The 11,547-nt window shown below is 41.9% G+C and overlaps 1 pseudogene; it reads right to left on the minus strand.

Annotated features, from left to right (window-relative positions):
• Positions 1–10,655: 10,655 nt before the first annotated feature.
• LOC110330002 lies at positions 10,656–11,540 on the minus strand (annotated as a pseudogene).
• Between the last annotated feature and the right edge of the window lie 7 nt (positions 11,541–11,547).

Genomic DNA, 11,547 nt, shown 5'->3' on the forward strand with positions numbered 1-11,547 from the left:
CAATATGCTTAAGAAGTGTGTTTTATAGGATGTTAAAAGAATGGTCTTAAGTAAAAGAAGAAGGTGAACAAAACTATTAATTGGGTTTATACTGTTTGGCAATTATTTTGGCAAAAATAGTAAATCCCTTAGTCTGGGTATAAAAATATATGTGCCACAGGTGTACTGCCAAATGAAGTTCCAAGTGAAAAGAAAGGGACTGTGGAGGGAAATCTGGAATAAGACAGTTTTATAGTGTTCAAAAAAAAAATATACTTCTCAGAAGCATTCTTTATGGTTTGTTTCTGAGTTTGGAGGAATGTTAATGTGTGTTTTCCATTGCTTCAATAAATCATAATTTTATAAATTCATGGCAATTGTAGCCACACATGGCTTTAATTCACCTATTTATCCTTCTGGCCCTATACACTCCACCCATCTTCGTTTCACTGAGATAAAGTTCCAATATTTACCCCCTGAAAAGGCCAATCTGGACGTCAAGATTTTAGTGAAATTATTGATACATCTGCTCCCATGTCTACGAAGCCTTCAATTTCAATGCCATTTATTTGTATTTTCAGCTTAGGTCTTTGATCATTTATAGTAGTTTGCCACAACACTTGGCTTTTGATCGCTCCTGGGTGTTTTGCTTTATCCACTAAAGGTGTTCTGACCTTGATTATACCCAGAGAAGTGTTGTTTTTAAACAGTTGGCATTAATTCTTTTAATTGCTCTGTGGCTGAGTTTCTCTGATGCTGAGAGGGAATGATTAAATCAAATTTTATATCAGGGTCTTTGAGAGACCCTCTCGGGCATGTCCTGATGGCCAAGGGTCACTTTGCTTTCCCTTGTTGATCTGCATTTATTAGTCCAGTGCTGGCCTTTGCCACAACTTCTACATACTCCTGAAGGTTGAGACCTTCTTTTTGGATTATTCCTAAAAGAGCCAAAAATCAAAAACCAAAAACCAAAAAACAAAAAAAACAAAAAAACCAAAAAAACAAAAACATTGTTTCTAGGAATGCTTTGCCTACAATTCCTTTTCAAACAACCCTGCTTATGATAACTAAAACATCTGCCATTTTTATTTTTCTTAAAACTTAAAAAAAATTACTTCTCTTATCAGATTAGCATCATAAACTTGAGATCAAATATCAGCTGTATTTCTAACCCATTCCTATATTGGTACTGCTCTTTCCTTTAAAGGTTTAATCACTCTTTTTCATTCTGAAGTAGCATTTTCAAAAGCCAAAGTCCCAATCATTATTTTTCTAACTTCTGATTCTGATATTATTATTATTATTATTATTATTATTATTATTATTATTATTATTATTGTTTTTTTCGAGACAGGGTTTCTCTGTGTAGCCCTGGCTGTCCTGGAACTCACTCTGTAGACCAGGCTGGCCTCGAACTCAGAAATTGGCCTGCCTCCACCTCCCGAGTGCTGGGATTAAAGGCGTGTGCCACCATGCCCGGCCTCTGATATTATTCTATTTACTGCTGAAATCAATCTTTGCAAAAAATCATTGAAGGTTTCTTTGAACCTTGCATAATTTTAGTAAATGACTAATATCTCTTTCCTGATTCTTCAACTTTATCCCAAGCATTTAAAGCTGCTAAATAACGTAACGCCAGGTGTGACGGTTTGTATATGTTCAGCCAAGGGAGTGGCGTGATTAGAAGGTGTGGCCCTGTTGGAGTAGGTGTGTCACTGTGTCTGCTATAAGACCCTCTCCCTAGCTGCCTGGAAGTGAGTATTCTGTTAGCACCTGTCAGATGAAGATGCTGAACTTCCAGTTCCTCCTGCACTGTGTCTGCCTTAATGATAGTGGACTGAACCTCTGAATCCGTAAGCTGCCCCAATTAAATGTTGTTCTTATAAGACTTGCAGTGGTTCACAGCAGTAAAACACTAAGACACCAAGATATGATCATCAAATTCAAGCTGGCTTTGTAGCTTAGCATATTGACCTTTACCTATCAAATGATCCTGAGAAATATTAATACCTTAGGCCCAATTTTGTTGCTCAATGACCCTGGCATCCTCTTTTCACCCCATTCACCATTATAGTTGAGGACCAGCTTCTTCCAATATTGCTGTTGTCAAATCTTTCCAGTCTTGGGGGATAATTCTGTTCTCAGTTGCCCATGAATTTAATATTTGCTTCACATAGGATGAATGAATTCCATAGGAAAGGTCTGCTTCCTTAAATCTCTACAAATCCAATATGTCTATAGGATTACATTTAATTTTATTATAACCTTGGAAGTACCTATCATCTCGGATAAACTAAGGTTGGTTTTCTAATAATCTTGGGCTGACCCTTTTCAGTTTCATTATTCAGTGGCATGGTAGGCTCTTGTCTAAATTCCTCTGTCTGTGTCTGAGTATATTTCTTAGGTCTTTCTAAGGCTTGTCTGTTTCTCCATCTGTGTCTGAATATTTTTTCTTATTCTCACTTATAAGTCTCTGTAATTTTTCTTCTAAGCCTTATATCTTCTCAATCCATTCTTTCTTTGAATGGGTACAGAAAACCATTATGGCTATTAAGAATAAAGTATAAAATACCAAAATAATAATAATCATAATTGATAAAGCCTGCTAGCTTAACTTTAACTCTTTTGTTTCATGCCTGTCAGACAACCCATACTGGTGGCAGAAAAGCAGCTTGACTATAGACATAGAAAAATAGTTTGGCTCAGAGCAAGGTCAAGTTGACCACATATTCTGAGGTCTTCTCCTCCTTATCTTCCTCCTCTTCTTTTTCTTCTTCTTGGAAATTTCTCAACCATAGCCATCACTCACAGTCAAGCAAGATAGAAGGCAGCTTAAACTGTTATGTCTAAACTACTAAAAAAACTTGGAAATAGGATGACCACCCTGTAGTTGTCCCTTTCTCACTTATGACCTCATTATGGATTTCTGCCTGTATAAACTGCCTTAGTTAGGGTTTTACTGCTGTGAACAGATACCATGACCAAGGCAACTCTTTTTTTTTTCCCAGAAACAACAGTAGCCCAATCACTGGGCACAACAATAAAATCCTAACTTGTAAGCCTTATTAAATCTAAATCCTCTGGTGGCAAATCCTGACAGATCACCTTTGAAACCAGGAGACACTCATAGCTACATCTTGTCCTCACACTATCCCTGTCCAAAAGGGCCTTTCTCCTGCTTCCTCTCTTCCCCTCTTCTACCCAGGAGTCCCGCCTACTTGCCCAGTGATTGGCTCCTTTATTCATTAGGGGATTGGTTCACAAGAAGTCACCTGAGTATGACTCACTCCTTGTCCACAACCTCTCCCAGGAGAGCAGAATTAGCATCAACATACAAACAGCACCAGGTCCATCCACAACATTTCTCCTTTCTGTTCTATTAAAAACCGGAACCTTTCTCTCAAATATAGAGTATAACTACTACCATTTTGTAATGTGTAAGATAGACCTAACACCCAGTCCAGTTCATCATTTATGTCATTAAGATAGAACATTGTCATCTATCCTAAATTAAGACTTATTATTCTACTTTGATTTATGTCCTGGCTTTAGATAGTATGCCATCTGAAAACCATCCTCTCAAATTTATTCTCTCAAAGTAAATAGCTTTGGTTGGCTATGAGATTATAAGTAGTTTTTCAACTCTGTCAGAAACCCCAGAATGACCAAAATTAACTGAATATATAAAGGAAGCCTAACATAGCTTCTAGAACTGAGACAAATTGTAGAGACAGCTGCCTGCCTATACAGCCCCAGTAAGTCAGGAAGATGGAGCATTCATCTTCAGCCTTCTGGCCCAGGATCACCTAACAGACCTTAGAGATACAGGAATATTAAGGATTAGCCTATTCTGTCTTGGCAGAACTAAGCTGCCCTAACCTGTAAATCGTGTCTGTAGGAGAGATTGGCAATTTCTGCCCAGTAGTGACTTGGACACAAATGTGCAGCCTCACCTGGAGGTAAGATGCTCAGCTGCTTCTTTGAATCCATGAATGGGAAGCTGTTAGGAGTAGATTTGTCTCAATAAGTGAATAAATAACATTAAATGTCACATTCTGTGGATCTCTGTTGTTTTTTGAAAACCAACTACCTATATAAAGTTTTCCATTAACTACTCTCAGCTATTTCTAGTTCAAATATCTGGAAACACCCTAACAAAAACTCAAGAGCCATGAATTTGCTATTTGGCTCTTAACTCACAGGCTTAATCATCTCAGATCAGTTTACAACAACAGCAATAGAAAGCCTGTATCTAATATTTAAATTTTTGTATCAATAGACGATATTTATTCCAATGAAAACCTTGATTTTGCATCAAAATAAATTCTGTACCAAAATAAGAACTTATGACTTCAACTTATTAACAATTATAAAGATTTCTACCAAATGAGATTATGGCTATACAATCAATTCTAGCTATTTCCTCCCTGTTCCAAATATGACCATTTCTACATTCCCTAGAAAGACAATCTATAATAACCACCTCCAGGAAACTGGAGTGGCAACTCTTCATAATATGGGCGTTGAGATATTTCGAAGAGGGGAGGCAGGAAAGGGAAGGGAAAATGGGGGAGTTGGTTGGCTTTAAGAAGGCCATACCAACGTTTGTATTCGTCCCTGATATCTATATCCTGACTCGATCTGGCGGAAAGACCAAGACATCAGAAATTCAAGCAGGTCCGTTCAGCATGTCTGACACGAGGAGACTCACTAAGGCTGTAAATTCTGTAGTATACAAATCTCAAAACAAAATTTTAGTATCATCAGGATATATTTTTTGTTTGATTGTCTGTAATCTAGTTCTCTGGGGTTCTCCCTCTATTAAATCAGTTAGCAGCCTGGATAATCAGGGCTACTTTCTTTTTTGGTGTTAAAACCAGTGAATGCTGAGCACTCAGGTCACCTCTCAAACTATTGCTATTGTCAAACATGTGAGATGCCTGAATTCGAAGGTATGGTTTATGTGTCCATGGCTTATGGTGAGGAACTGAGGGCCTAAATTCAATAACTGCATCTCATCTCCAAGCCATTTGCTGACTTGGTATTCTCTGTTCTCAGAAGAACCAACTGAGCTCTGTGGTCCATGTCTGATCTTGTTATTTTAACTGCCAGAGAGATGTACACAGCTTCAAAGGTCTCAGTTTACCATGCAGACCTCAGTTATAATATGCAAATTCAAATACCAATCAATGAAGATGGAGTTCTTATTTTAATCTTCCTTTTCATAGGAGACCAGGATGGGAATCCGAATGGAACTTTCCTTTAGTAGTTGAATCTCTTTCCCCTCTTTATGCTGGGGATTTGAAAGTTAGGAGTGCGCCCCATAGGCTCTCAATGTTTGAACACTTGCTTCCTAGTTGGCCATACTGTTTGGGGGAGGCGATGGAGTTTTTGGGACTGGAGCCTTGTTGGAGCAAGTACATCAGTGGGGGCGAGCTTTAAGAGTTTATAGCTGGGGCTGGTGAGATGGCTCAGTGGCTAAGAGCGCCGACTGCTCTTCCAAAGGTCCTGAGTTCAAATCCCAGCAACCACATGGGGGCTCACAACCATCCGTAACAAAATCTGATGCCCTCTTCTGGAGTGTCTGAAGACAGCTACAGTGTACTTACATATAATAAGTAAATAAATAAATAAATAATTTTTTTTTTTTTTAAAAAGAAGAGTTTATAGCTTTACTCACCACCAGTTTGCTCTCTCTGTGGACTATTATGGACTCTATGGAACCATAAGCCAAATTAAATATGTTTGTCTCTACGTTGCTTCTGGACATGATGTTTTATTACGGCAACAGAAAAGTATTGCCTACAAACCCATCTCTTTGTTCCTTCTTTTGTCTTTTTTCTCTTTCTTTTTCTTTGTTCCTTCTAAGGGCACTTTTGTACCAAAGATTGTATCTCCTCCCCCCCTTTCCTTTCTCCCTCTTGCTCTGGCCTCGCTCGCTCACTCTGGCCCCTGCTCGCCCGCTTCCTGTATCTTTTTTAAAAATCAAAATAAAGCTTTCCTTCTGGTCTTAAATTCTTTCCTAGTAAATTTTGTTAACATATTTATACTTCCTTCTCTCAAAAATTTCACAAGTATCCCATAGTACACGCCTGCCGTTAGTTGTTTCAGAGATGGGTGTGACAGGAGAAGGTGGGGCAGAGGTTTGGCCTTTCGGTTAATTTGTCCCTCATAATGGATTTGCCATGTGTAGCCTTCATCGGCTCTCCATAAACATCCTTTGGGATGGTAGCAAGAATGGTGGACAGAAAGGCAGACTCTCACGGAGGTGCTTTTCATTTCTTTGACAGCAGCTATGAGGATAGAGGGAGAAAGATTTGGCTGCTGCCAGAGAACACAGCTTTAGTATTCCTAGCCCAAATCTTACACTCTCATGAAGCAGTTGCTGGCTTAGGAACTTGGTCCCAGGGTCAATCCTTTCATTAGGCTAGCATTTGTAACAGTATAATCAATCCTCCTATTTTAGAGATAGTTTGGTCTTAAAAAACTTTGATTTATCACAGCCATAAGTAGGTTTCTGTGGAAGGATGCCCAGTCCTGACCCTGACCCTCCTCACAGTGAGAAGAGGTAGCTAAAGCCGGTGGTGGCTTCAGACATTGACCTGAGAGTGACCCGGAGGCAGCATGCAGTTTGCTAGGTCTCACCCCCAGCATTTTCTATTCATCAGGTCTTTGTAAGCACATTGAATCTGGGGCTGTCACAGTTTTTCTCATAGAATCCAGAGTAAGCCAGAGGGAGGCTGAAGAATGTGAGCTCTTTTAGCTTTCCTTTTTTTATTCAGGTGCTCCATGAATGATGAATGAGTTTCATTTATTCCTCAAACACTAGGCTGCTTGATTCTGCCCATCTGTGGGTAGGCTAGGGAGATGTCAAGCAGACTAAGAATAATTAAAATCAGTGCCCAAAAGTAAATTCACAGGCCTGATGGGTGTTTTTGAGGAAGAGGCTGCTCTAAGGAAATTCTTTCAGGGAGGTTGTGGCTATTGAATTCGTCTGTGTTACACACCGAACCCTGAGCATTTAATGAGCAGCCACAACAGTTCCCTTGGTACTGTGAACTAAAGTTTCCATAAAGAGGCCACACATTTTCAAAGACTCTTTGAATATTTAGAACTCCCATGACGATGGAGAAGTTGGAATGTTGCAGCTCCAGAGCCTAAATTATAGATCAGTTTTGGCCTGTCTTTAGCTTCATTGATTACTCATTGCAACCTATGTATCTAGCCTACACCCTATGACTATTAGGTAAGAACTTTTGGAATATACAAACAGACCCCTGGCTTCCACATCCCAAACCTAAGAATGTCCCCAGAATAGTAGTACCTGAGACCGATGGTAGATATTTCCTGCTTTGTTAAAATTTGCCCACCTGACATAGCCACTGTTAGGCAGGAACCCCTGCTCCCCACCCCCACACAAGCTAGGAAACCCCATCCTTTCCCCCAATTCTGCCTGCACAGAGAAAACTCCCCACTTGTTTGGAGAACACGCCATCACTCCTCCTCTTTTCGTTTCTGGCAACCCACCCAAGAGTGCCTACCCAGGGGCTCAGTTTTTGACCAGGTATGGACACAATCCTAGCTGCTAGCTCACACATCATCAGCTCCCTAGCTTTAGCCTGGATGTGTAACTTCACTGACCTTCACCTATGAGATCAATGAACCCACTCAAAAACTGCCCCCTAATACACCTGCCTGTTTTCAATCTAGTCCAATCTGGCTTATCTGTGCCACTGAAGAAGAGAAAAAGCTTATCAGCCACTAATGTATCTGAAAAGTGGGATTGTTACTTTCCTTGTTTTTATAAAATGTCAAAGAACTGTTTCCATGTTGGAATATGGAATTTGGGGTAGTCTAAATCTATGTTCCTGGGCCCCTATCCCCTTTTCCCTTTGAGATAAGAGTTGCATTCTTGTATTGATGGTACCACAAAGCTGAGCACAGTGCTCATATCTCAAGGTTTTAGTGAATGTTTGCTGGTTGAAGAACAGTTTAGAACCCTCAAACAAAATGAATAAACAAGCACACACCTCTCCCATGAATTTACAGAAATCTGGGACAATGACTTTTAGAATGAGTAAAACAGGTTTTACTTGGATATTCATGAGCTGGCCAATGAGTATGATTTGTTGCCATGGCAGAGTTGACACTGGGTTCCTATGGACATGCTAGGTATTTATGCTCCTGGTGGGGTCATAGCATGGCTGGGCCGGGCCTTATGGGAATAGAAACAACTCCACAGGGACAGTTTTTTTTTTAAAAGTGTGTGTGTGTATGTGTGTGTGTGTGTGTGTGTGTGTGTGTGTGTGTATTTAGCTTAGTGGTAGAGCACTTGCCTGGTAAGTGTGAAGCCCCGGGTTCAATCCCCAGCACCCCCCCCAAGACAAAAATAAAAGAACTGCATGGTGGTGCACAGATGACAGTACACATTACCCTCCCCCCCCCAGAAGCCAGCGTTAAGAATCCAAATCCTAGACCTGCATGGGGAGGGTACCTTTAGACCCTGAACATCTCCACTCTGTTGACTGGTTATTTGATAGACTCTTCTGTCTGCTGCCAGAACTTCTCAGAGTACCAAGTTGGAGAACGTGTAAACTCAGTGATGGGTGCACATGAATTTCTTGGGGAGGAGGGTGCAACATCTTCTCCTTCCTCATTTGGACATGGATACATTGGTTAATAGCATTGGTTGGTATGTTTTATCATTATAATAAAATTAGAAGGATCCCAAAATCATCTGGAGCATTGACATGGCACTAGGACCAAACAGAGGCAGCCTGGAGTCCCTCCTCTTATGGCTGACAGCATGTGATACTTTAATAATTGACAGCTGAGAACATGGGGTAATCAATAACCAGGCTTTAATCTTTGTAAGAAAGGGTCACTTGATTGATACAACAATAGATTATCAGCAATTTGGGTCTCAGGATGGTAACACACTGATTAAATTCAGTCTTCTTTATCCACCCTCACCCTTCCTACATTTACAGTCATATAACTTTTTTCCCTTTTAGCTTCTTCATGTGACACAAAACATGCAATACTTGAGTTTTTCTTCTTCTGTGTCTGTGTTATGTCATTTAATACAATGTCCTCTAGTACCATCTATTTTTCTGTAAAGGACATAATTTCACCTTTAAAAAAGATTTATTTACTTATTTTATGTATGTATGAGTACACTGTAGCTGTACAGATGGTTGTGAGCCTTCATGCAGTTGATGGGAATTTGAATTCAGGACCTCTCCTCTCTCTGGTTGACCCCACTCACTCCGGTCTAAATATTTATTATGTCTAAGTACACTGTAGCTGCCTTCGGACACACCAGAAGAGGGAGTCAGATCTCATTATGGATGGTTGTGAGCCACCATGTGGTTTCTTCCTTGGAAATTGTGAACTTCTATGCTTCTTCAGGATGGGCAAATCTTTGTCCTTTATGATAGGTCTATAGTTATTAATAGCCAAAGAGCATTGTGTCTGGTAAGTACAATGAGTGGTGGAACTTGGCACTGCCTTGGCAAAGTAGCAGGAGTTTTGTGTGTGTGTGTGTGTGTGTGGTGGTAAGAAACCAAACAAGGCCCGTTGATAAAGTTATGAGGCCTCTTGCCTTTGATGGCTACTGATGTAATCCCAAAGAGGAAACCTCAGAGTTCTTGGTACCTGCCATAAGATAGCTGAAGAGGATGGTCTCCGAGTGAGTATAATGAGGTAACTCGGGGTGGGCTTGCTTTCAGTTAGACCTTCTATACGCAGAAACAAAACTCCGCCTCTACCTTTTCTTCCAGGGGAAAGATCTCATCTACTGCTTAAAGAGTTATAAAGGAAAGCACTTGATATCTTGTCTACAATATAGCCCACTCACCCCTCCACAAATACCTGAGTGTCCCCCGATGGGTAATGGACAGGTTCCTGGAGTCTGGATAACAGGAGCATGTCCAGAAGAAGCAGGGGGAAGAACAGTCATCGCCCAGTAGCTTTCTATGGTAAAATCCCACTGGCTTCCAGATGACAAGTGGGCAGAGTCCATTGAGAAGGAAAATCTATGGTGTTGCATTCTAGTGCACAAGAAACAAAGAGTGTGGCCGTAGCTCATCAGATGCATTTCCAGCTGAGGCCAAAGGCAACAAAGGCATGTGAAGCTGCTGGAGCTGACATTAGGTAAAGCAAGGATGTGAATTCCGAGAGACAAAGCCATCCGTAGAGATCCCCTGTTATGAAGCAGGACACATGCCAACCGGCGAGGTCAAAGGATGTTCCACCTCACCTTCTATGGAGCGCTTCAGTGAGAAGCTGAATGCCGGAGGAATGTGGTAAGATGGTGACCGGGGGAAGCAGAGAGGAGCATCTTACCCACCTGCACACGCCTCTGCCTCCGTCTCTTGCACGTGAGAATGGTGTTTCCAGGAGCCAAGTTCATGTTCACTGCTGCTAAGGACCAGGCACAGCAACATGGACTCAGTGCCTTAAAGCCCCACCCTTCCATCCACATGTTCGAAATAGACGTTGGTCTCAAATCGATCATTCAGGAAGTTGTTCTCGATGAGTGCTTTTTATATGAGTTTTTACAAAACCCACAAAGCTAGGCGGTTTGTTCAAACTATTATTAGAAAGGATGCTGAGTGCCCGGATGGGGTTTTCTAGTTTCTGTGCAAATGAAATCACGTTAGCCCAGATCTAATTCACTGAACACTACTCAGGGAAGCAGTAGCAGGCTCACTCTCACTAGAGGTAGACCCATTGGTGATGGCATAGACACTCTCTGCAACTCCCTGGGCTGAAACGCAACCATTTGGCTCATTCTTCTCCCTGGGACTTGCCAGTCCCGGGAGGATGGCCATCTTCCCAATCTGCCTGTTTGGCAGCAGGGACATAGCATAGTCTGCAATGATTGCCCCCACATCTAAGTTGCATGCCTGGTCGAAGGCCAGGAAGCCGACATTGGCATTGGCCTCACACACCATGAAGGAGCTGTCATCCATGATAAGAAGGTCGATGCCACAGAAATCCATGCCCAGGATGTTGGACACCTGGATAGCCAGCTGCTTGCCTTGCTCGGTCAGTGGGCACTTGACACCCACTCCACCTAGAAAGCAGTTGCTTTGCATGCGGCCATCTGTGGAGCAGCGCAGCATGGAGCCAATCACCTGGCCGCCCACCACCACCACCACCACCCGGATGTCCTTCCCGTGTGACTCCTTCACATACTTCTGAAACAGGTAGGGCACATCATGGTGGACCAGGTGGCTGATGTCAGAGAGGTGATGCTTGTCTCTGGCCAGAAAAACAGCTTTTCCCCGGTGCCCCCGTGTGCTCTTCACCACCACTGGGTAGCCCAGGGGCTCGGCTTCATCGATCATTTTAGAGAAGTCTTCATGCCCACCATAGGAGAAGGTGTCTGGCATGGGGACCCCATGTCCAGCCAGCTCTTGGAATGTCCAAAACTTGTTGATGCAGTTTAAGATGCTTTGAGGACGGTTGACCAAGCGGCAGCCCAGCTTCTCCAGGTGCCTCAGGATGGTGATCTCACTATCTGACTGAACAGAGGGTGTGGATACTCGAACAACCACCACG

This window comes from Mus pahari, chromosome 1, assembly GCF_900095145.1.
Source record: "Mus pahari chromosome 1, PAHARI_EIJ_v1.1, whole genome shotgun sequence".
NCBI lineage: Eukaryota > Metazoa > Chordata > Mammalia > Rodentia > Muridae > Mus > Mus pahari.